The sequence below is a fragment of the Lepidochelys olivacea genome (assembly GCF_965140295.1).
Source record: "Lepidochelys olivacea isolate rLepOli2 genome assembly, chromosome: 5".
NCBI classification, from domain to species: domain Eukaryota; kingdom Metazoa; phylum Chordata; order Testudines; family Cheloniidae; genus Lepidochelys; species Lepidochelys olivacea.
In genome coordinates, this window is record NC_140415.1 from 66,708,135 (window position 1) to 66,732,380 (window position 24,246).

General features: G+C 41.9%; 1 long non-coding RNA gene across 2 annotated transcripts in view; it reads left to right on the top strand.

Annotated features, from left to right (window-relative positions):
• Window positions 1-24,246, top strand: part of LOC311521300 — a 141,996-nt gene that overhangs the window by 62,034 nt on the left and 55,716 nt on the right. Inside the window, exon 4 of one of the 2 annotated variants that reach the window (XR_014711852.1) lies at window positions 15,183-15,267. The exons of the other annotated variant lie outside the window; for it this stretch is intronic. This is a non-coding gene — a long non-coding RNA (uncharacterized lncRNA). Of the gene's footprint in view, window positions 1-15,182; window positions 15,268-24,246 lie in introns of those variants that run through there. 2 annotated transcript variants of the gene reach the window in all.

The window sequence follows — 24,246 nt, forward strand, 5'->3', positions numbered from 1 at the left end:
TGTCTGTCCAGAAGGCAAATTACAATGAAAGATGTTACACAGAAGAATTAAAGTAGCTGTTAATTGTAGATGTCTACAAGTTTTAGTTATGAGAAATAACTTAATTAACTTCAATAGGGTTACAAAGTAGGAGAGAACAGCTGTTATCCTGATCTGGAGAGATTCAAAACTATACTTCTATAATTGTAGAACAGAAGCTTTGGGAACTTTAGACAGGATAGACTATAATGACTATTACTTCTCAAGGTATATGGCACTCTCCTGGTTATTATTAATGTTATGTGACAGGGAGATAGGAACCACAAAAAGGGGTGTGTTTTTAAACATAGAGGCCCAAATCCTTGGTAGTGGCTGATATGTACTGTACTCCATTTTTGCATTCCCCCATTCCTGAGGGCTCTCAGGGCTGGTTCAGCCTCTGTCATAAACTAGAGCAGCTTTGGAGCTGTTCTAATTTACACTGATTGGTAACAGCTCCCTGGGATTGGTTTTTACTGGACCTGGGGGAAGGCATATTGATGTCTTGGAGGTGACACATATTCTACATGGGAAGAGGATCAACAGCATTGGAGGCTTTCCTGCACTTGCAAATCTAGGGACCAGAATTCACCCACATCGGCCACTCTGTTACTTGCAGTTCTGTGGTTTAGTTTCCATTTTCCAAAGTGACTGCAGCAACAGTGATCTGAGAGAGAATGAGGTCAGAATAGCAATGAGAAACAGAAACATATTCGTCCTCACTCGAAACACAGTACATATGAGATACCCCTGTGAAAGCCAGTTCAGAAAAAAGTAGTGTTTATGGCTCACTGGATGAATTATGGTTTTATAATACAGCCATAAAAACACCATTAGCACCTGGTAATGGAGATGCTAAGATGGAGTGCATTGAGATGCCAGTTTAATATTTGTGATTTTGATACACAAGATTTAATCCTTTACAAACCCTTTCACGTTTCAACAATGAACACGAGAAACTCAGTGCAGATAACTAAGGTCTCTGAAGTCACACATTAACATAAATACCACATTGTATTTCCTAAAATTTCTGCCATAAAATATGTTGCAGTGTTGTTGTAGCTGTGTGGGTCCCAGGATATTAGAGAGACAAGATGAGTCAGGAGACAAGATGAGTCAGGTAATATCTTTTATTGGACCAACTTCTGTTGGTGTGAGAGACAAGCTTTTGAGTCACACAGAGCTCTTCTTCAGCTCTTTTTCTTCTGACCTGAAGAAGAGCTCTGTGTAAGCTCGAAAGCTTGTCTCTTTCAACCACAGAAGTTGGTCCAATGTAGGGTGACCAGATAGCAAGTGTGAAAAATCAGGACAAGGGGTGGGGGGTAACTGGTGCCTGTATAAAAAAAAGCCCCGAATACTGGGATTGTCCCTATAAAGTTGGGACATCTTGTCACCCTAGTCCAATGAAGGATATTAACGCAACCACCTCTGCCGTAAAATATGTAAACTAGCAACTTGGATGTAAGGGAGAGAACCACGCATCTTAAAAACAAAGGGTCAGATTCTATGGTTATGATCAGCTCTGCTTGTTGCAGGGTGGGGAGTACCATTGGCTTTGTGGTCCTGATAACCTGTTATAAAGCAGACTTGTCCCCGCAAAACCCCTGCTTGGGGGGATTAAATGAGTTGGTGGGGATTACTGCATGCAGGAAAATCCTCCACTGACCAGTTTTCATGCTGCCCTGCAAACCTGGAGGGGTGCAAAGTAGCCTTATCAGATGTGAGATTCAGGTCCAAAGAGTCTGAATGTATCGGACCAGAGTCTCAGCTGATTTTCCATTTGCTTCAGTGGAACTATGTCACTTTACAACAGCTGGGGCCCTCAATCTGTGATTTTAAAATAACTTTTTATGGAGCCTTGGTATGTTTATTGGTAGCTACTCATTTAATTTAATTTTGCCAACCTTACTTGGATTTACTCATGGAGCAAGGTGCGCAACATAAAAACAAAGGCAGAATCAGGCCTTCCGATGTGAAAGATGCAACTGTATCCCAAACTGTGACAATTTAAAATGTGCTAATCCTTTTAAACAAACTAATACAAAAGTCAAATAAATTAAATAAAGGACGATGATGGACTTTTAAAAAGAGCCTTCAGTTCACTAATCTAGCTGTGAGACTACAGAGTCACATTCTGCCCTCAGCTTTCTTTGGAATACATTTGGAATAACACTGTTTTCTTCAGCGGATTCACTCCAGATTTGCATCACTATAAATGAGAACAGACTTTGATCCACAATCCCCAACTTTCTGCCTAGGATCTAATTCAGGATTCAGCTTCTAATACTGAATAGGATGTTGTGAGATGCTGCTAATACTGCACAAAGATTTTTTTTTAAAAGAGAACCCATGAAAACTTTTAATAATTTGATAGCCTTGTAAAAGCTTTCTATAGAAATTAACTTTTAGGACTTTAGCATTTATTTTCTCATAACAAGGGTGAATCGATTATTGAATGGTCGAATGCACACAATGCATATTGATCTGTTCATGCGTAGCAGCTTTCTCCCAGCAGGCACCTTGCTGCCTGAAACATATTTTAAATAGGATTACTACTCATTAAATTACAATGACCTGGAGCAATGGTCAACAAAAACGAAATTGCCTCAGTTCATCATGGTTTGGATCACTGCCATTGAATTTCAGTGGCTGTGTTTCCCTAGAGTAAATAGACTTGAGGAACATATATGGTTGAATGCTTCAACTTCTTGGATTTAATCAAGTAAAACTAAAAATTTCATACCTATATCTGAAAGTGAAAGAAGCACAACATTTTTTTTTACTGTAGTTTTCTGGCATTTTAAAACTTGGATGAAATTAAAAAATAATAGGCTTTAGTTGGTGCAGTGTGTCAGGACAGTACAACACACGAGGGTGTTGGCTCCTGCACTCAAGGGTCCACACTTTGATTTTAGGTATTGCTGGTTTGATAGTTAGGCCAGGTCAGTAACCTTCAACTGGGCTATTAAACTATATTTGTGTATCTGAAATACAGAGGCAGGCAAAGGCTATGGGAACCTAATCAGTTATACTGGTATATGTCCTATTGGATCAAAAAATTGGCCATGGTATTGCTACTTGGGGATCAGAGATTGAAATACCAAGGATAAGCAAGATTGTTAGAAAAAACAATAGCATTTGTAAACGTCAAAATAAAGTTCAGCACAATTGCTTGGATTTTGAAGGTGTTAATTGCTGGAACACTAGGGCCAAATTCTACTCTCAGCTACACTGATACTGATGTAAATCTGACTTCATAGATTTAACATGGGTTTACATTGGGATAACAAAGAAAACAATTTGGCCGCAAATGAAAAAGCCAACAGCAGGGCAATGACAGTATTGCTTTGGCTTGGCGCACAACTCTAGTTTTTGACATTCTATTACCAACAATTATGACTGTTGATTGGCTGGACGGAATTCATGAATAACTTTCAACTGTATGAAGCTTTTGCTAATGCAGTGTTGAGAGGACTTAGTTTTTCATTTGCCATAGATTATAGTTTATGTTTTGTAGAAACCCAGTGCAGGGTGTATTGCCCCAAAGAGTCTGCCTTCTGTTGAGGAAATAAATAACATGGTCATTTAAGAGCAAGAGTAACATTGCATAGGGGAGAACATTCTGATTTGGATGGATTGAAGAGTGTAATTCTGACGCACAATAGATAGTGTCTGAGTTTGGAAATGGCTGGCAACATTTAATCTTTGCTGAACAATATTAGATTGTAAGTCATAATTTAATCTTAACAGATGTCAGCATTTATTATCAGCCTCTTCAATTTGAAATGCCTGATGTATTGTATATTTTAGACAGGACACATAGGGGAAAACCACAGCTGAGCATGAAATAAGAATTATATTTTAGTAGTGGAAAATACACACCGATTTAATTAGCTATATATATTGGGATTTAATTTGCTATATATCTATATGTAAATGTTTCACATACATAGTATTTTCAATTATTTTTGTCACAGCTTTTCAGTAACACTGTACCTGATCCATTGAACTGAAGTTAGTGTAAAGACTCCTTCTGATTTCAATGACAGCAGGTTAAGGCTCAGTCTGTCCTCTCACTTCACTTCCTGCTACTTTCACTAAACTTTTCCTCCTTAAAACTAGTATTCTGCCCTCTAGGCTTTGCCACAGATATCTTCCAAAGTAATGGATCAGTCTATCAGAAGGGTGTCATTATAGCATTTTCTTTTTTATTATGCTCCCCTCTCTATTCTGTTTATAACTTTGCAGGGCAGAGTGAGCTCCCTGATATCCTTATTGTGCCACAGTTTTAGCTGAGTGTGTCTAAAGATCAGACCAAAATAGAATTTGTATCCTCTTTCATGCTCTTTGGGTATGTCTACACTGCAGTGAGAAACCTGCGGTTGGCCTGTGCAAGCTGACTCGAGCTCAGGGAGCTTGGGCTAAGTGGCTGTTTAATTGTAGTGTAAACATTTGGGCTCGACCTGGAGCCAGAGCTCTGGGAGCTCTCCACCTCGCAGGATCCTAGAGCCTACATTCCAGCCCAAGCTGTAATGTTTACATTGCAGTTAAACAGCCCCATAGCCCGAGCCCAAGTCAGCTGTTACTGGCTAGCTGTGGGTTTTTAATTGAAGTGTAGGCATATCCTTTATCTACAAGCAACAAACACTCCAATTGGGTACTATTAAACAAAAGTACATATGCACACAATATCCAAGCACCAAGAATAATAGAAAATGAATAATAGAATATCCAAGCATCAAGAATACTAGAAAACAAAATACAATATCAGATAAACCAAATACTCATACTTTATCTATGACTTACTAAGGGTCTGACAGGTCCTGTGAACAGCAACCGAAGTTCTGGATGATCAACATCTCTAAAAAATTAAGACTAGGTGTCTCAAATCATGCATCCCAAAATGGACTCTTCTCATTTAGAGGGCACTTCTGAAGTTTGGTCTAAATCTCTTTTTACCTTGGATTGAGTATAATGATAGTAGTGGTGTGTGCTGCTAGTATGATTTTATTTTATCTGTACTGCATTACATTTCTAAGAGTCTGCTGTTTGCAGATGCTCTTTCTTGAGGCAAGAATTGCTGCATTGTGTTGCAGAGGAAACAGTCACTGTGGTCTTCTGGAGACTTTAATTTTGTACTTGAAGGCGACGTTGTTCCCCTTAATCTAAATAGAAGGTCATTGAGACAAAGTAAATGACTGCATTTTATGCAGCAGCTGAAATAAACTTCCTTGCTCTGTACAAATTATCTCCCATCCTTATTCTAACCCATCCAATGGCTCCTAACTTCCTTTCACACTGTCTTCAAATTCCTTCTCCTACCTCTAGGGTTTTCCATCCCCAACACACACTTACAACTGTGCTTTTATACTCTATATCCCTTTGCATGCACTAAGCTCTGCCAACTCCCTTTTGTGTCCTCCCACTCACATCTCTGGGGCCTTTTAACATGCTGACCCTCATGTCTGGAACAGCCTCCACGAACTAGTACATGTAGCCACCTCATTCTCCTTCAACTTATATCTACAACCAACTTCACTTGGCTAATATAAGGGTATATCTACACTACACACTATGCTGCTGTGGTACAGACACTTACCAAAGCAAGGGAAGGGGGTTTTCCATCCCTGTAGTAAACCCACTCCCTCAAGAGGCGGTAGCTAGGTTGATGGTAGCTGTGTCTGTATAGGGGTTAGGTTAGATTGACCTAACTATGTTGCTCAGGGCTTGAAAGTTTTCACAGTCCTGAACAATGTAGCTAGGTTGATTCAAGCATTAGGTGTAGACCAGGCCTAACATCAAAAAAATAAAAAAAATTCTGGAACTACAAACCTCAACAAACCATCTCCATCTCCTTTGACTTTACATTTTCTAACTCAGGGCCTAATCTCTCAAACTTTTATTCATGCCAAGTTGAAGTGCTTCACCCATTGAAGTCAATGGGACTAGTTGCAGGAGTAAGGTTTTTGCAATATTGAAGCCTTAGACTGAAAGGTCTTTGGGACAGTGACTTCATCTTCTTGTATATACCTGTAAAGAGTCATGCACACCTGTGCCACTGCATAGCAATAATAACCACACTCTTTCTAACAGGTATGCTTTTTCTTTTATCTATTCTTAATACTGGATTTATTTTCATGAGTATCAAACCTACAATGTTTTGTAGGTGAAAGAGAGAAAGAAACTGGCCTAGTGGCCAATATAGCTATTTGATAATGGGCACACCTTTCTTATAATTATTTTTTCTTCCATATAAATATCATGCTTATGATTATGAATCATCAGAGAAATGGATGGTATTAACACATTGAATATGTTAATTTTGCATGTGTTTTCTAAAACAGTTTTGAAACATCGAACTCAAACCAAAAAAACCTGTTCCCAGCTCCAGTTTAAATAATTTTGAATCTGGACCAATAGATATTTCAAGCTGGCTTTTTGCTGTGTGTGAAAGATGCAATGACTTGCTCTGGTATGATTGTATGGTGAACAGAGAGTTAACATTACTGTCCTGCTCACAATCACATTTTCACCTGCTCATATGCTGTACACTTGTGCCTTGCTGGCAATACAGTTGGTTGTTTGCCACACAATTACCCCTGCTCCTGATGAAGTATGTTTATTTTAGTTTTGCCTTTTCAGACTATGCTGGGTATTTGCTAATGGATTATTTAAAAATTGGCACTTAAAAATTGCCCATGCTTTCACTGTCATAATATTTTGGCTTGACTAGTATATATCCACATGACATGGGTGATGCCGCCTTAAGTCATTAGTAGAATCTCACAAAATTATTTATGGAAATTGAATAGTTTTACCAGGGGAGAATGAATTCAAACTAAATACCTTCAGTTACTCAGCTCTGAACATGCAATCAGTATCATAGTTTGGAGAAACAACAGGATGAAGCAGTACTATTATTTTCAATACGCATTGCTCTTGTTCTGTGATGGGGACACTTAGGTCCTTGTTAGCTCCCAGGCCATTACAGTGATATTACAATTTTCTGAGGTAAGTGTGACACTCTGTACCTCAAAGCAGCACCCTTGAACTCCCATATTCACCACTGTCATATAATGATATGTTTTATAATGTGAGGTATCATTTTAAAAATCGGATCTGTTGAACATTAATATCCTATTGCATTGTATGTACTATCGTTATATGTGAGGTTATGAAATATTGCTGTATATGTTACTGAAAGATGTTGTGAGGTTAGGAACACCCACAACCAGTCTTTCAGGTACAACAATGGAGTAGTCACATGGCATTAATGGCTCATCAACACCCATCAAGAAAAAATCCACTATCCTAGAGATTTCTCGGAGGAGGCATGTATGCCATGGGGGTGAACTAACTCACCTCACAGCAAAGATCTTTCCAGCAAGCTGGAAGAAAGTATAAAAGAGGGGAAGTGGCATCATCATTTGGCCTCTCAGTCCCCCCCCCCACCCCCAGCATCTGGAGGAACATCTGGAGGACAAAGACTTTGAACTGGGGAGGGTGGCCACAAGCTGAAAAAAAGTCCAAGCCTGTGTATTGAGAATCTGTGGCCTGTTTGTACCATCTGTCAAGGTGAGACGCTGCTTGATTCAAATCCTATTTAGTTTGTACAACTCAGACGGTAAAATTATTTTTATTTCTTAGGTAACCAGTTTTGATCTCTATGCCTGCTACTTATAATCAGTGATGAGCTGCCAAAATCTTAACAACCAGTTCCATATAAAAAGTCCTGATTTAAGGGATGTGCCACAGTATGTATTTTTTGTACCAGTAGGGTTACCATACGTCCATATTTTCCCTCCTGGACGGCGATTTAAGAACCAAAAAGCATGACACGTCTGGGAAAATACGGATGTATGTTAACCCTACCTAAAGTTCTTTTTTAAAAAGATGGGCCTGAACTAGAAATGAGCTCTGTTTCACATGTGTGGGTCCCCGCCACTCCCTGGGGGTGTGCTAGGGTGACCAGATGTCCTGATTTTATAGCGACAGTCCTGATTTTGGGGTCTTTTTCTTATATAGGCTCCTATTACCCCCCACCCCCTGTCCTGATTTTTCACACTTGCTGTCTGGTCACCCTAGGGTGTGCACATGTGTGGGTCCCAGCTGCTTCCTGCCCCCCTCATTGAAGCAGGTGTGCAGAGTTACTGCCCTGGGAACTTCAGGGCACCAGTGGACATGGGGCCAGCTGCAGACAGGGGCATGGGGCAGGGCTAGCTGGAGGCAGGGGATGCAGGGCTGGCTGGAGACAGGAGGGTGCGGGGTTGGCTGGAGGCCAAGGGGTGTGGGGCTGGCTGGAGGCAGGGCAGGGTGTGCGGCAGGGGCTGGCTGCAGGCAGGGGGTGCGGGGGTGGCTGGAGGCAGGGGCTGGCTGCGGCCAGGGTGGTGGGTGCTCATGAGGAGAGCGGCTCGGAGCAGCCCGAGCAGCAGGACGCAGCCCAGGCCCAGCAGAGCAGCCGGAGACCCACAAGGCAGCAGCGGGAGCCTCAGGGCCAGGGGTCGGGGGAGCAGCAGCAGCAACAGGGCTTGTGTCCAGGGCCAGGCGGCAGCCCACGTGGCTCCTGAAGTGCAGCGTCCCCGGTGGCCGGAGGAGGAATTACATCACTTCCCGGCTGGAGCCCATTAAAGCCTCAGCGCCCCCTGCAGGGAAGCGGGTTAACAACTGGTTCTAAAACTGCTTCAAAATTTAACAACTGGTTCAGCTCCAGCTCACCACTGCTTATAATCACTTAAAAACTATATTTCTGTAGTTAATAAATCTGTTTTATATTTTACCTAAAACCATGTGGTTTGGTTGAAGTGCTTGGGAAATCTCAGCTCAGTTTACAAAAGGCTAGTGTGTGTCCTCTCCATACTGAGGGAGCAGCAAACTTCATGAACATCCACTGGCCAAGCTTCTGACCAGTGCAAGATGGTACAGTTCTGGGGTGCAAGGCTAGGGAGCTGGGGGAACTGTCTGAAACTTCTTTATTGTTAGTTCCTGAGTAGCTGGGAGATCATTCATGTAACACAGCTCACTGTGTTCCTGCCTGTGGATGACTGTGTAGGTGCAGTGCCTGCTGGAATTTTGTAGCTTGCCAACAACATCAATGTAAGAGGCAGCCAGGGTATTACTTTGCATATATCAACACTGAATTTCATCTGCCATTTTGTTGCCATTCACCCAGTTTTGTGAGATCACTTTGTAACTCTTCATAGGCTGTCTTGCACCTAACTATCTTGAGTAAGTTAGTATTATCTGCAAACTCTGCCAAGTCATTGTTTACCCTTTTCCCCAGATCATTTATGAATGTGTTGAGCAGCACTGGTTCCAGTGTAGATCCTGGGGGGACCCCACTATTTACCTCTCTCTACTGTTGAACCTGACCATTTATTCCTACCCTTTGTTTCTTATCTTCTAACCAGTTACTGATCCATGAGAGGACCTTCCCTCTTATCTCATGACTGCTTACTTTGCTTAAGAGCCTTTGGTGAGGGAGCTTGTCAAAGGCCTTCTGAAAGTCCAACTGCACTATATCCACTGGATTATCCTTGTGCACATGTTGACCAGGTTTTTGTTGACCACCTAAAAGAATTCTAATAGATTGGTGAGGCATGATTTCCCTTTACAAAAACTGTGTTGACTTTTCCCCAACAAATCGTGTTCATTTTGTGTCTGATAATTCTATTCTTCACTATAGTTTCAACCAATTTGCCTGGTACTGAAGTTAGGCTTACTGGTCTGTAATTACCAGAATCACCTCTGGAGCCTTTCTTAAAAATCAGTGTCACATTAGATATCCACCAATCATCTGAAACAGAGGCTGATTTAAGCAATAGGTTACATACCACAGTGAGTAGTTCTGCAATTTCATATTTGAGTTCTTTCAGAATTCTTGGGGGAAATTCATCTGGTCCTGGTGACTTATTACTCTTTACTCTGTCATTTTGTTCCAAAATCTCCTCTATTGACACTTTAGTCTGGGACAATTCATCAGATTTGTCACCTAAAGAGAATGGCTCAGTTATGGAAATCCCTCTCACATCCTCTGCAGTGAAGACCAATGCACATAATTCAGTTAGCTTGTCTGCAATGCCCTTGTCTTCCTTGAGTTCTTGTTTAGCACCTTGCTTGTCCTGTGGCTCACTGATTGTTTGACAAGCTTCATGGTTCTGATGTACTTAAAAAATGTTGCTGTTAGTTATTGCGTCTGTTGCTAGTTGCTCTTCAAGTTCTTTTTTGGCTAGCCTAATTATACCTTTACACTTGGCTTGCCATAATTTATGTTGCTTTCTATTTCCCTTAGTAGGATTTGACTTCTGATTTTGAAAAGATTTCTTTTTGTCTCTAACCATCTCTTTTACTCCGGCTTGATTTGTTTTTAAAATTCAGTTCTATTGCAATTGCTAGAAGGCTTTGTTTTACATGGACATTCTTTAACACAATTGTTTAATGTTTTGGTTTTAGTAACTGCAATCAGTTAATCTAATTTCAATGCTCAGTGGCTGCTTTCTGCTTTTGGAGTGCTTTTTCCTTAGGTTACAGTGAAGCCTGAGGTTTGTTCTGAAAGCAGGCTTTGAGTGTGTTGCTCCTTGTGTCCTGTTATCTCCTAATTGTTCAACAACATTGCCTCAAGTACAAATGCGTAATTGGACCTTTATAAGGAGCTCTGAGATTTACAGATGAAAAATAAGTACAAAGTAAAGTATTATTCCATACTTTTACATGTAAATGAATATAAAGAAGTAAAACAAAAAGTGACTGCTTTAATAGATAAGAATGTATTCATTTTTTTCAAAATATCATTTTTATGCCCTGTGAGTCTAATAATTTCCAGTTCCTTCCTGCTACTTATTTACATATTCATATGTGTCACAGATAATGGGTAGCTAAGCAGTATTTAAGAGAACATGAAAGAAAATTATTCAGATACTAAGCTACCTGTGCTCCTTAAATTAAAAATAAAAATCCTAGTTGAGAACTTGAATATGCTTGGACTGTGTGTGTCATTGGGGAAAACTATGGAACTCAGGAAATTCTAAATGGATCAACTGAGCTGAATATACTTTTATCCTTTCCTTTCTCCCCTTTCTGTCCCAATCTCCCTTTAAAAAAGAGTAAATAAATGAAAAAGGCTGAGCATTGCAGCACTAAGATTTAGGTGCTCAGCCATCCAGTGGAATCCACAAACTTTGGTTCAGGTGCCTAGGCTCCCTGTAGAATGCATGGAAAGACATACGTTCCTAAGGGCTTGGCTACACTTGCATTAAAGCAGCCCCAGGTACCCTAACCCATGATGCGTCCACACTTGAAAGGCACGTAGAGTGCCCGGACTATGAGGCTGGAGTGCTTCTGGTAATCCACCTTCCATGAGAAGCATAACACTTGCTGTGCCCCAGCTGGAGCACCACGGTGCCAGTGTGGACGCCCTGGTCTATTAATGTGCTCTGGTCAGCCTCCAGAAGTCTCCCATAATGCCTGTTCTAGCCACTCTGATCATCACTTCGAACTCTACTGGTTGAACCCTCAGGTGACCAACCATCAGACCCGCCCTTTAAATCTCTGGGAATTTTGAAAATCCCCTTCCTGTTTCCTCAGCAAGGTGTGGAGTGCTCTCAGCGCATCTTTCCAGGTGACCATGCCTCCATTGCTCCTAGTATTGAGCAATGGTGAGGTGCTGGACCTCATCAGTGTTTGGGGGGAGGAAGCTGTCCAGTCCCAGCTGGGCTCCAGCCGTAGGAATTATGAAACCTTCGGGCAGATATCAAGGGACATGATGGAAAGGGGCCATGACCGGGACGCACTGCAGTGCAGGGTTAAAGTGAAGGAGCTGCGGAATGCCTACCGCAAAGCGTGCGAGGCAAACCGCCGCTCCGGTGCTGCCCCCGCGACCTGCCTTTTCTACAAAGAGCTGGACGCAAATATTTGGGGGCAAGCCTACCTCCACTCCGAAGACCACCATGGACATTTCAGAGCTCAGTTCAACAAGCCAGAAGGAGGAGGAAAGCAGGAGCGAGGGTGCTGAGGAGGGGGGAGGGTGCTGAGGAGGATTCTTTGACCATGGGATGGTGTTCCAAGAAGGAGGAGTGCTAGGCAGAGACAAGCTCCACCTAACGAAGAGAGGGAAGAGCATCTTTGCAAGCAGGCAGGCTAACCTAGTGAGGAGGGCTTTAAACTAAGTTCACTGGGGGAAGGAGACCAAAGCCCTGAGGGGGAAGTGGCGAAGTGGGATACTGGGAGGAAAAACGAGCAGGAGAGCACGAGTGGGGAGGGGTCCTGCCTCATACCGAGGAAGAGGGACTATCAGCAAGTTATCTCAAGTGCCTAAACACAAATGCAAGAAGCCTGGGAAACAAGCAGGGAGAACTGGAAGTCCTGGCACAGTCAAGGAATTATCTTGTAACTGGAATAACAGAGACTTGGTGGGATAACTCACATGACTGGAGTACTGTCATGGATGGATGTAAACTGTTTAGGAAGGGCAGGCAGGGCAGAAAAGGTGGAGGAGTTGCATTGTATGTAAGAGAGCAGTATGACTGGTCGGAGCTCCGGTATGAAACTACAGAAAAATCTGAGAGTCTCTGGATTAAGTTTAGAAGTGTTAGCAACAAGGCATAGGTCATGGTGGGAGTTTGCTATAGACCACCGGACAGGGGAATGAGGTGGATGAGGCTTTGCTCCGGCAAGTAACGGAAGTTACTAGATCGCAGGCCCTGGTTCTCATGGGAGACTTCAATCACCCTGATATCTGCTGGGAGAGCAATACAGCGATGCACAGACAATCCAGAAAGTTTTTGGAAAGTGTAGGGGACAATTTCCTGGTGCAAGTGATGGAGGAACCAACTAGGGCCAGAGCTCTTCTTGACCTCCTGCTCACAAACCGGGAAGAATTAGTAGGGGAACCTGGGAGGCAGTGACCATGAGATGGTCGAGTTCAGGATCCTGACACAAGGAAGAAAGGAGAGCAGCAGAATACAGAGCCTGGACTTCAGAAAAGCAGACTTTGACTCCCTCAGGGAACTGATGGGCAGGATCCCCTGGGAGAATAACACGACGGGGAAAGGAGTCCAGGAGAGCTGGCTGTATTTTAAAGAATTCTTATTGAGGTTACAGGGACAAACCATCCCAATGTGTAGAAAGAATAGTAAATATGGCAGGCGATCAGCTTGGCTTAACAGTGAAATACTTGCTGATCTTAAACACAAAAGGAAGCTTACAAGAAGTGGAAGATTGGACAAATGACCAGGGAGGAGTATAAAAATATTGCTCAGGCATGCAAGAGTGAAATCGGGAAGGCCAAATCACACCTGGAGTTTCAGCTAGCAAGAGATGTTAAAAGTAACAAGAAGGGTTTCTTCAGGTATGTTAGCAACAAGAAGAAAGTCAAGGAAAGTGTGGGCCCTTTACTGAATGAGGGAGGCAACCTAGTGACAGAGGATGTGGAAAAAACTAATGTACTCAATGCTCTTTTTGCCTCTGTCTTCACGAACAAGGTCAGCTCCCAGGCTACTGCACTGAGCTGCACAGCATGGGGAGGAGGTGAACAGCCCTCTGTGGAGAAAGAAGTGGTTCAGGACTATTTAGAAAAGCTGGACGAGCACAAGTCCATGGGGCCGGATGTGCTGCATCCGAGAGTGCTAAAGGAGTTGGCAGATGTGATTGCAGAGCCATGGCCATTATCTTTGAAAACTCATGGTGATTGGGGGAGGTCCTGGACGACTGGAAAAAGGCTAATGTAGTGCCTATCTTTAAAAAAGGGAAGAAGGAGCATTCGGGGAACTACAGGCCAGTCAACCTCACCTCAGTCCCTGGAAAAATCATGGAGCAGGTCCTCAAGGAATCAATTCTGAAGCATTTAGAGGAGAGGAAAGTGATCAGGAACAGTCAGCATGGATTCACCAAGAGCAAGTCATGCCTGATTAATCTAACTGCCTTCTATGACAAGATAACTGGCTCTGTGGATGAGGGGAAAGCAGTGGATGTGTTATTCCTTGACTTTAGCAAAGCTTTTGACACGGTCTCCCACAGTATTCTTGTCAGCAAGTTAAAGAAGTATGGGCTGGATGAATGGACTATAAGGTGGATAGAAAGCTGGCTAGATCGTCGGGCTCAGTGGGTAGTGATCAATGGCTCCATGTCTAGTTGGCAGCCGGTATCAAGTGGGGAGTGCCCCAAGGGTCGGTCCTGGGGCCGGTTTTGTTCAATATCTTCATTAATGATCTGGAAGATGGCGTAGATTGCACCCTCAACAAGTTTACAGAAGACACTAAACTGGGAGGAGAGGTAGATATGCTGGATGGTAGGGATAGGATACAGAGGGCCCTAGACAAATTAGAGGATTGGGCCAAAAGAAATCTGATGAGGTTCAACAAGGACAAGTGCAGAGTCCTGCACTTAGGATGGAAGAATCCCATGCACCGCTGCAGGCTGGGGACCGAATGGCAAGGCACCAGTTCTGCAGAAAGGGACCTAGGGGTTACAGTGGATGAGAAGCTGGATATGAGGCAACAGTGCACCCTTGTTTCCAAGAAGGCCAATGGCATTCTGGGCTGTAGAAGTAGGGGCATTGCCAGCAGATCGAGGGACGTGATTGTTCCCCTCTATTTGACATTGGTGAGGCCTCATCTGGAGTACTGTGTCCAGTTTTGGGCCCCACACTACAAGAAGGATGTGGAAAAATTGGAAAGAGTCCAGCAGAGGGCAAAAAAATTTATTAGGGGACTGGAACACATGATTTATGAGGAGAGGCTGAGGGAACTGGGATTGTTTAGTTTGCAGAAGAGAAGAATGAGGGGGGATTTGATAGCTCCTTTCAACTACCTGAAAGGGGGTTCCAAAGAGGATGGATCTAGACTGTTCTCAGTGGACAGAGGATGGATCTAGACTGTTCTCAGTGTTAGCAGATGACAGGACAAGGAGTAATGGTCTCAAGTTGCAGTGGGGGAGGTTTAGGTTGGATATTAGGAAAAACTTTTTCACTAGGAGGGTGGTGAAGGACTGGAATGAGTTACCTCGGGGGGTGGTGGAATCTCCTTCCTTTGAGGTTTTTAAGGTCAGGCTTAACAAAGCCATGGCTGGGATGATTTAGTTGGGGATTGGTCCTGCTTTGAGCAGGGGGTTGAACTAGATGACGTCCTGAGGTCCCTTCCAACCCTGATATTCTATGATTCTATGATCCCCAGATGCATGCAGCCAGGAGCTGTTTTCAAGCCAGGAAGAAGGTAGCCCGTCATAGCAGATGGTGCTTGGGGAAGAACAAACACCAAAGTAGATGCCCGGTAAGCAGCTTTTATTTTGGGAAGGAAGTTGTTTGGTGTGGGCTTTTGGGGCAAGGAGGGTTAGGGCTGTGTGCATGCCTAGATACAGAATAGGGCATTGATGTGCTCTCTCACATCGCAGTAATCGACCTCAGTGATCTCTTCAAAGGTCTCATGTAGAAGGTGGGCAATCCACTTGCGCAGGTTCCTTGGCAGAGCTACTGTGCTACTTGTCCCAGTAAGGCTAACAAGTCCGCGCCACTGTGCTGTGAGGGGCAAGGGGACCATTGCTGCACACAGGCAAGCTGCATATGGGCCAGGGCAGAAGCCACATTGTAGTAGAAGACCCTCCCTTGCTTCCCAGGTCACCCTCAGCAGCGAGATATCTTCCAGGATGAACTCATCCTGTGGAAAATGTGGGGACAGTGTTCAGTATAGGGGCCCCCTGTAGCTGTTGGCTCTCCCCAAGGCACAGAACCCCAGAAGACAGTACGGCCATGAAACAATCAGTCCCGCTTGCCCCTGTTCTTACTCACCATTTTGGGGCTCCTGTGGGTTATGTCTGATTGCTTTGGGATGGGCAATTTCTGCTATTGTGTACACTGTGCTTGTCTTTAAGTACAGCCAAATCATTGCTTTGTCTGGTGTGAACAATGCTGCCTCTGTTAATTCGTGACATGCTGGCGAGATCCATCAGCATATTCCTCAGCAGTTCAGGGTTCATTCCCACAGACCAAAAGGGAAGACAGAGTGTGCAGTGCAAAAAATATTGAAAGATGGCGCCAAATGTGGACGGACGCACAGGGACTGCTGGGATTCAAAGCGATGCATCACGGGGCTTTGGGACAGGACCCAGAATGCCCTGCGCGCCACCCCCGCCCCTTTCCACAAGCCACAGCGTCAGAATGGGAAGAGGTGCTCTATGGGATAACTGCCCATAATGCACCGCTCCCAGTGCCGCTGCAAATGCCAAAAATGTGGCCACGCCAGTGCACTTGCAGCTGACAGTGTGAACACATGGCAGTGCTTTCCCTGCTGCGGTCTCTGAGGGCTGGTTTAACTCACAGCACTCTACATCTACAAGTGTAGCCATGCCCTAAGAATGGGATCCACCAAAGCCAGCAATTTCTTAGCCCCACCTCTCTCTGGGAGCTGGATGCCTAAGTCCAGGCTGGAGAGGAGATGCCTATCTGTTTGGGATCCACAGCTGAGAACCCTCTCCTGGACTCAGTTGGCTAAACTGTCTCTTGTAAGAACAGTGGTGACATAGACCTCACCTAAACTGAGTGTGTGTGTGTGGGGGGGGGAGGGAGAATGGCGGTGGAGTTAGCCTCTAGGACTATAAGTCATTTTCTCTCTGTCTTTGGCCCAATGTATATTTAATTATTTCCCTTCTTCCCGTCCGGCAGAGAGGTGGAATTAAAACAGGGTCTCTCCCATCCTGGGAGAATGTCCTAACCACGGGGCTAAAAGGAGGACAGCTCCTCCTCTCCGGGCCATTATGTGTGGAGTTAGGCATGCTCTGGGAATGCCTTCTGGATTGGGCCCTGCAGGTGAGATCTGTGGGACAACACCTATCTTTACCTGGTTTGAGGATGTGCTGGGGATTGGGCATCTGGGAATTCACCTGGGGAAGCAGCACAGAGGTTCAGAGACAGAAACTTAGGCCCTTAGGGGACTTTTACAACAAAATTTAGGTGCCAAGGGATTTTAGGTGCCTCCAGAGTTAGGTGGCAGCTAATCAGGGTTTTTGAAGATTTCAGAGGTGCCTACATTTTGGACTTTGGCACCTAAAGTGGGAGTTAGGTGCCTAAATCCATTTGTGGATATAGGTCTTAGGAAAATCCCACCTGTGCCTAAATATTGGCTCAGGTGCTTAATATCAGGCTCCTATTTTTGAAAACTTTGGCCTGTGTGTATATATGTAAATATGGTATTATTATTGTTTGCGCACACACACACACGCAAAGAATTAAAAATAATCCAATGTACTATGGATGACTGCTCCCAACTATGTAACCTTTCAGGTCTTGTGTCCAGCATAAGAATTTCGGTAAGAGTTTTGAAAAACCCTAATCATAAGGTTAGGCCTTATCCTCAGTTATCTCTGGAATGCCATTTATGACTTATCACTAGTGTCTTTTTTTTTCTGTTTGCAAAATATTGCTAAGCTGAAGAGGCTTTTGTCACTTCCAGTATTGATTACTGGGATTCTTTTTTGTTACTAGGCCAACATACTGTTTCATAGGCTTAGGGTTAGGGTTAGTGCATAGGCTCCAGTTAGTGCAAAACATTTCAAGAAGTACAAAAAACCAAATCTACATTTCCCTTCACCCCTCCATTCTGTGCAGTTCAGCAACTCTTTGATTTCAAGGTTTTGCGCTTTATGTAAAACTTCACACCCTGCTATACATTGGTGCTTTTCTTCTGCCTGAGGATCAACATATGCTGCATAGCTTATTTTACCTAAACAGAATTCCTGGGGCCCACTGTGTCCTTTGTCATCCTGGAAAAACTCTTTTAGTTCAAGTTTTAAATGTGGAGTGTTTTCTTATTTAAAGGGATTTTGTAGTATTCAGATTGGAAATTAACTTGTTACTGGGAAATGCTTTCCCATTTCCCGTTTATGAAACATCATACAGTATTGCATGGATTGTGTTTTACTATTGTAGCAATTACCGAATTGTTATACTTTCCTACACGCCACTGATCTTTTTAATAGATGATGGTGGTAAGGTAAATATTCTGTTCTTTCTTCCTTTCAGTTTGACAAAGTCTTCTAGAGATGATTTTTCAACAATTTTTTTGTCAGAAAATGCTGATTTGTCAAAACATTTTGAACAATTTGAAACATTTTGTGGGGTAAAATTTGATGGATTTTCTGTTTTGAATTTTTTTTGAAAAATAAAGTTCCAGAATTGTCAAAATGAAACAAAACAAAAAAATTGACATTTTCAAAACCACAAATTCCATTTTTTGGTTCAAAATGATTTTTTATATAGACATTTAAGTTAATTTCTAGTAAAACTGTTCAAAAATAGTCAAAATTTAAATGAAATGTTTTGAAATAATCAAAACTACATTGCAGTTGACCTGATCTGATTTGGGGTTTTTTTTGGATTTTCAGTTTGTGAACATTTTTGAGATTTTAACTTTTCATCCTGATTTGGGATGGGAAAATCTTTCAAATCTTGAAAATTCTCATGGGATGGGAAAGCCATTTCCTGCTCAGTTCTAACAGCCTCCAATTTAAAAATAATTTCCAATCTCCTCCTGTGGTATAGGGCATGGATGCTCCTTAGGCATCAGAACTGGTATGTTTCCGCTACACAATGAGGTTGAGAGGCTGGGCACAAGGGGACTGCATTTTGGAAGTGAATTAAGCTAAATTGAATTAAGGCCACTTTAAAATTTAAGAACATCCACACAGGGGCTTAATGTGGTTTAACTAATCCACTTTTTATTCACAACTTTAGTTAATTTGAATAAAATTTTCTGAGTGTCCCTACATAGACAAGCTCCAAGTACTGAGGAGCCAGAGAGTGTGTTTTTCCCAGTCCATGTCACATATGTGACTAAAACTGTGCAAGTTATACCAAATGCTTGCAAAGACAACATGTTATATTCCGAAAGTTTAGACTACCATATGCTCTGTCATGAACTAGGTGGGGGTGGGAAGGGAGGTTGAGCACAATGTGGTACATGTGATTTGCCCACCTCTTGAGTACAAATTAAAAATTGGTATGACCAGGGATAAATCCCCTGCAAAGCAGTCTATAAAAAGGGATTAGGGTAAGGCTGTCCAAAGCAGAGACTAATGCTCCACCTGTGCAAGATAAAGATGGATAGTCAACCAGTTGGAACACTGGTTTTGTGATCTGTGTTCCAAGTGTTTTTAATAATCAACCAATCTATCTATATCTAGATAGATAAATATAGGTATATACACATGATGAGTGCTTAGGTATAAATTGTTTCAGGGTCTACTAGCTATACAATAATCAATTTGTTAAAAATAGCTGCTTTGTTAAAGTAACGTGAGGTGACAATCTGCATTATTTAAGCCTACATATGTTATTTGTATCCTTGTCCAATATCTTTAAGAAGCTCAGTCACTGTTCTACTACTGCTTCCACAGTGTTATACAGTGGTAATTCCAAGTGATTTATACCTAAGGGAAAAAAACATTCCAAATAATTTATTTTAGTATAGGTCAGAAATTATATAAACAGAGCTTGACAGGAAACAGTGAGGATTTTGGCTGCCACTTTGTTCTGTGCATAGCAGACAGGATGTGTGTATGTGGGTGTTTGTGTGTGTGAGGGAGAACATGCCGATTCCCTGTCTTTCAGAAAAGATATTTCAAATAAAAACAAACTCTTGATTTTTGCGAACTAGCTTACAAAACACTGCCATCTATAATGTCCACTTGGTTGCCCTTAGACTAATAGCTTGAGGAAATGGGAGAAGTGGGAGCCAGGAGATTTGACTCTATTCCAGGCTCTCTCACAGACTTACTTTGTGACCTACGGTACAAGTCACTTAACTGTGCAGTATCTCCCTGATCCCTCTCATGCTGTAGTAGCATTTTTAAGGTTAGTTACAGTAGACTGCTTCACCTCCCTATTTAAGGTATTAGTCCAAACTGAAAAACTAAAACATTGTAAAAATGTCATTGTAAAGTCCATTATTCATCGTGTTGTACTGATTTGGATATCAAACTTTCTTAGTCTATTAGTAAAAGGATAGTTCATATACACTCACCCAGGACTCTGACAGTGAAGCTGAGTTACTTCCAGCTTACACATCAGCACTTGTAACAGAAGTTCTTTGGCCAAAGTACACCCCTGGATATATCTGTGCAACCTTATTGCCACTAGCAGATTTACACAGGTGTAAATGAAAACAACATGATTCACATTGTACAATGAATGACAATAACTAATGTTCCATGTCGGCTTCCAGCTCCAGTATGAACTGGGAACAGACAAACAGTTAAGTAAATGAAATCTGCACCTGTGATCTGCTGCAGAGTTGGACATCTTTTCAGGTTCCACAGCTCCTGATTGGATAACTCTTATGTCCAAATTATGTTATTGCTTGGACACACTATCATATCTGGTGATGTCAAAGTTATATTTGTGATAAAAAGAGATTTGTCCATATTTTAAAACTCTTTAATCAGGCAGCAACCAAATTGAGAAAGAGTGCTGAGAGAATTCTATTCATTCTTATTTAAATTGATCACTGATTGATTAACCTAGTTTCTGCATGGAACCTAGTCTCTCTATTGAAAACTGTTTAGTTTTAATTACTAGGTGGAAAAATGTATTTGCATGTGGACTGAATAACCTTATAGGACAAAATTGAATCTTTGTACACTTTTTATCAAAGCAAGTAATGGAATTAGTTCACAGAATGAACTAATTAATGACTGGTCATATTTATCTTTCATAAGGGAAACAGTTTTGAGTTTTAGAAACACAGAAAAATCTACAATATATTTTAGAGGGCCCTCAATTAAAATAATCCACAAATTAGTTTTTCAAAATGCTAAGAAAACTCAAGGGCTTGTGACCTAGGGACTCTTAGTGTCAACTGGCAGAGGGCACAGGGGTGCATAAGGGCCACAGGATTCCCCTGGGTCTGGGATCTACATACTAGTTCATCAAAGCATGTCATGTAAGGTCTCTAATGAAAGCCTGTGTAAGACTCATCATAATCATGCAAGATTAATGTACGAGGAATTCTGTATATATATGGAAAATTATATTCTCTAGGTCTATGAGTTAAGGTGATCCACATACTCCTGTCAATCAGGGGAGAATAGATGCTTTCCTCTCACTGTTTGTTCATGTGCAAATTTAGTTTTGTATGTGTTCACAATAGACTCCCATTTACAGTCTGAGCCAAATGCTAATCAAAAGATAGCAGGGGCTGCAAGGAGAACAAACAGCAGGACTTTCCTGATTAGAAGCAAACACAATGAACTTTTGGGACTCTGTTTGGGATGCACATGAATCTTTAGTTATGTATCATTAGGGTGGCAGGCTGCCATCAGGAGTGGCCTTATGAAAAAAGGCTTTCAACCATCCTCATTGGAAAAATGCTGAGAGAAGGATTTTGGCATAAGCGGGACCTCATTAGACAAGAGGGTAATTTGTTAGCTGAGGTTAGGCTCTAGAATGCGTGTTATGACTCTCTTTTATATGTGTCACTTTGTTTCCAGTATTTCTGTTTGCTGTCATATGAGTCTCTATTCTTTGTTAAATAAAGTTTTTGGTTTTCCTGTAAATAAATGTAAGTGCTGGTGTGCTAAGTGGAAGCTGTGTTCCAAGGTGTAAGTAGTAAGCTGTGGGGCACTATTCCTTTAGGAACAGCGGGCCTGGTTATTTTGTGAGTGTCCAGTGGAGCAGGCTCTGGGCACTACAAGGGACGCTTGGAGGACTCAGAGGTTGGAACTTGCCTGTTGCTAGCCTGCATGAGGGACAGCAGAGCCTGCGAGGATGGAAAGGAGTTGTGTTGATATGTGTCCTTATGGCCAGTGGAGTCATGGAGGTGACCCCTGGCAGGCAGAGACAAGGCTTCCTCATGCTAAGGGCAGGTTGTAGCAAGGTTCCTCACAACCATGGGAGTGTCACATTCTTTTAACAAGATTTACACTGTATTGTCCTCCAAACCTGAGCTTTCTAAGTGATAGAATCTCAGCTATACTTGTCTGGAAGTGACCTATAGCAGGCCAGGAAGGCTTTTGAATAGTCCCTGATGTTAGGCATAGTGTAAAGCAGCTTCTGCTCTAACAGAACGGTGAGGCTATTGCTACTATGATGCAGACAACATATTCTCAGGGGACTAAATAGCTCATTTCTGTGTCATTATTTCAAATCCTGCCCAGGTCAGCAGTGCCTGAAGATTTTTACCATAGGATGGCTGTTCAGTGACCTAAGTGATGTGAGTTCCCTTTGGATACGTGACTCCATCACCTCTACAGTTGGCAGTAATAGGTCTCTTTGCTGACAGTCTTAGCGGAGAATGGGCAATGGATAGTGATTTACCCACTCACCTCTGAGTAGGTCAGTAGGTTCAGCGTAAAGAAATGAGTAAAGAGTAGAGGTAAAGAGAGGCCGTGGCAGCAAGCTTCTCATGCTGCACTTTTTCAGTCTCCAGGGCTTTCAATATGGCAACTTTCACAAGTACCAAAATCACATGAATAAAAAGAAAATCCTCCCCCTTTGTATTCTCTGATTACTTCCCGTTATAAAATGCTGATAAATTAATAATATTAACTGGCTGCCCCATAAGATCTCATTACCTGTGTGAAAAACATAGTTCTACTATTAGATTAGCTATCCAAGGCTGACATAACATCACCTACAACCTTTAGCCAGGCTGCTGTGATAAAGATAAAACAGATTGGCAATTAATTACTCTATGGGAAATAGTTACAGAGTAACTCTGTGCAATGCTTTAAGTATATAAGCAATTCTGATGCTATGGACAGTAAAGGTATCAACATTTATTTTAGGTATTGGAAATGTTTGTAGAGTAACTGCAATCCCTTCAAGCAATTTTGGTGCTATGGACAGTAAAGATATTGGAAAGTAATTTGTAAGTGATGATTTGTCACCACTTTTGTGGAGAAGAGTAATATTAGCTGGTTCCCAGAACACAAGGTGCTATAGCCGAGGTGAATAATAAATCAAATTTGTATTTGTGAATCCATAGACTTTGGAGGATTTTATAACTTACAAGCTAACATTTGTTTCTTCATTCAGCACTCCAGGGAGTTGAATTCCAATTGTAGGACTTTGCACATTTTTCCAATCACTTTCTTTAGCATAGCAATTACAAGACATTTATAGGTTTCAGAGTAGCAGCCGTGTTAGTCTGTATCCACAAAAAGAACAGGAGTACTTGTGGCACATTAGAGACTGACAAATTTATTAGAGCATAAGCAGAAGACATTTACAATAAAACTGTCACATACAGTTAAATTCAAAGCATATCCAGGGTAAGTAAAATATTTTCTGAAGTGGGAAAAGTATGTACTTCATGATGAAAAACTGGAAATAGGCTCACAGACTAGTTCAAAGCAAAGCCTTAATTTACTCGCAAACTACACATTTTGCCCTTGATTTCTCAAAATTGAAGAGTAAGAGAGATGTCATTTGTAACCTAATATCCCTTCCCTTTTGTCATGGCTTAGGATACATGACAAAATGTCGTTATAGTGCCTATGATAACACCCATTGTTTCATGTTCTCTGTGTATATAAATCTCCTCACTGTATTTTCCACTGCATGCATCCGATGAAGTGGGTTTTAGCCCACGAAAGCTTATGCTCAAATACATTCGTTAGTCTCTAAGGTGCCACAAGTACTCCTGTTCTTTTTGCGGATACAGACTAACATGGCTGCTACTCTGAAACCTGATATGAGTTAGACACTTTTATTTCTCACAAGGCTACCTGAGAAAAGCATGGAATCATTTCTAGTATAAGAGCAATCTTTATCCAAATGAATCAACATGGACAAAGCTAATTCATTTACAAATTTGAATGAATATTCACAGAAAATCTTTTGTAGTATTTCCTCGGTTCTACTATTCATCCTATTATTTTCTTTGCAAAATATTCAGAGTTAAGCAAATGACACCATGCTTGTTGTGCAAACAATATAATTGCTCACAACGTCAGTTTATATTTGCTAGTCTACTGTCAATCCCACAGCCATAAATATAGCTGTGGATGGGGAAAAGGTGTGAGAACCAGGGAAGAGAAGGAGAGAAGAAAAAAACAGTGGAATTATGTTATTATTGTCACTGCCACCCCATTAGGCCTAATTTTCTGAGCTATAAATTAGAAGAAGAAAGTAATAGCTGGAAAGTTTTCCAGACTTATCTTTAAAAGTAGTGAGGTGTTTGATATCAGATGCATGAATAGAATTCCTATCTGAAATAATGGCATTGTGAACACTGAGAAAATAGCAAT